Below are 2,674 nucleotides of genomic sequence, written 5' to 3' on the forward strand. Positions count from 1 at the left end.
GTGCTCCGCGTGCTCGTCTAAAGACTCGCTATAGATGACTATGTCATCCAAGTACACCACAACAAACTTGTCCAAAAATGGGTGAAATATTGTATTCATCAAAGTGCAAAAGGTAGCGGGCGCGTTAGTTAAGCCGAAGGGCATAACTAAAAACTCGTAGGAGCCGTACCTCGTTACGCAAGTGGTCTTTGGCTCGTCGCCCTCCGCAATCCGAACTTGCCAATATCCCGACCGCAAGTCCAACTTCGAAAACCACTTGGCCCTCCCCAAGCGGTCGAATAAGTCCGCCACCAACGGTATCGGATACTTGTTCTTGATTGTCACTTTGTTGAGCGCCCGGTAGTCGACGCACATCCGAAGGCTCCCGTCTTGCTTCTTTTGGAAAAGCACCGGTGCGCCATAAGGAGCTTTCGACGGTCGGATGTAGCCGGCATCCAACAACTCCTTTAGTTGTCTTCGAAGTTCCTCCAATTCGGGCGGGGCCATCCGGTATGGACCCATTGCCGGAGGTCTCGCTTCTTTCTCCAATTCGATCTCGTGATCGACTTCTCGTCTCGGGGGCAACTCCTTTGGTAATTCGGGGGGCATCACGTCCTTGAATTCGTCAAGTACGCCTTTGATCTCCGTCGGGACATCTTGGCCCTTTGACGGGTCATCCTCCTTGAGAGCCACGAAATACGTCTCGTGCCCTCGCTTGAACCCCTTCGAAACTTGCATAGCCGACAAAACATGTGATTTAACTTTCTCAACGTGTAAAGGAACATGAACACTTACGTCACCTTCCGTGAAGCTCATTGACTTGGTCTTGTGGAAGATTACCGTCATCTCCCTCATGAACTTCACGCCAAATATGACTTTGTAATCGCTCATCGGCAACACCATGAAGTCCAATTTGCCGTGCCATCCTCCAATTTGGACCGGGACTTGTTTGGCCATGCCGGTGATTGGTTTTGACGCCGAATCCGCCGGTTTCATCCACCCAATTCCCTTCGTCACCTTTACACCCATTTCCGTCGCCTTGTCTTCGGACAAGAAGTTCCGAGATGCTCCCGAATCCATCAAGACCTTCGTAGGTACCCCGTTTACCTTGGCCTCACAATATATGAGTTCATCCTCGGGTCCCTCCTCCGTAGGCACCGTGAACATTTCGTCGCTTGCCTTCACGGCATTGAGGACTCTCATTGCTCCCAACCTCGCTTCTTCGGACTTCTCCCGTTCCTCTTGGACCACGGTGGTAGCATTGAGAGCCTTCCTCTTCGGACAATCCCTAACAAAGTGTGGCCCTCCACACGTGAAACAACTCCGGTCTTTCGCACCGGCTTCGGGTGCTCTTTCCCGACCCTTAAAGAAAGGTTTGTTCGTCGGCTTGTAGGGCTTCACTCCCCCACCTTTGTCCTTGATCACCTTCTTGGGCACAAAGTCCCGTCGGATCTCCAAAAGATCCTCGGCCGCCGATATAGCTTCTTGTAATGTTTGGACCCTTTGGCGTCTCAACTCGATTGCCGCCCATGATTGCAACCCCTCCATGAAGTTGAACAACCGATCCTTCTCGACCATCTCGGGGAGTTCAAGCATCAACGATGTGTATTCATTGATGTACTCCCTAATACTTCTCGTATGTTTGAGGTCCCGCAACTTCTTTTTGGCCATATCCTCGGCATTCTTCGGGTAGAATTGGTCCTTCAAGTCGGACTTGAATTCTTCCCACGTATCGATTTGGGCTACCCCTCGGGCAATATCATTGTGGCGCCTCCTCCACCACAAACCCGCGTCATCCGACAAATACAAGACCGCCGTCTTGATTTTGTCCCCATCATCGCGTATTCTTTCTGCATCCATATAATTTTCGATGGACCAAAAGAAATTATCGATTTCCCTAGGAATACGCTTACCCGAATATTTCGGAGGTTCCGGAGCTCTAACCCGCGAACCTTCTCGCACCTTGGTGCCGCCTCCGTTCTCCAAGGCCGCCTTGAACAAGGCTCGTTCCTCTTCAAGGCGTTCCAACCTCAAAGCCGTGTGTTCCCGCAACTCGCCTAACTCCACCGCGGTCATGGCTTTGAATTCCACCCTCAATTCGTTAAGGGACGTCGTCATGGTACTCTTCAACGCATTGATAGTTTCCAACACAAAACTCCTCAACTCGTGGAGTCCCGCCAAGGCGTTGTTCTCAACTTCGCCCATGTTTGTCTCCAAGGTGTCCAACCGCTCTATGGACTCCCCCACGGCAAGCTCCAGCTTGACCGCCCGTGTCTCCAACTCCGCAATGAATTCCCGAGACCTACTCCGTCTCTCCTTGCGTCCGTCCAATCCCGCAGCATTTCCGTCCGACACGTTCCCGTCGTTTTCTCCCCGACATTCCCACGGCTTGCCAAGATCGTTGCTTTGATACCAATTGTCACGGGTTAACTTCCTTCGCTCGAAGTAACCGTGCGCCCCTTAGCAACTCACTCCCGTCGGCTACTAAGGCAGGCTTCCCGACTCGGCAAGCACCACAAAAGCCAAAGGCTTTCTCGAGAGAGGGCGCCGGGGGGCGCCCTGCCCGCACGGGCTTTCCGCATCCGGGGGGGGACGGGCGTCGCCCGCGCGCCGGCCCCCCGCGTTGCCCGGGAGGGCGAGCGGGGAGCGGAGCGCGGCCGACGCTATCGGGTCCGCCCGACGCCGCGGCGCGCCC

The sequence above is a fragment of the Andrographis paniculata genome, unplaced genomic scaffold (assembly GCF_009805555.1).
Source record: "Andrographis paniculata isolate CXL003 unplaced genomic scaffold, ASM980555v1 Contig68END, whole genome shotgun sequence".
In the NCBI taxonomy this organism is placed as follows: Eukaryota; Viridiplantae; Streptophyta; class Magnoliopsida; order Lamiales; family Acanthaceae; genus Andrographis; species Andrographis paniculata.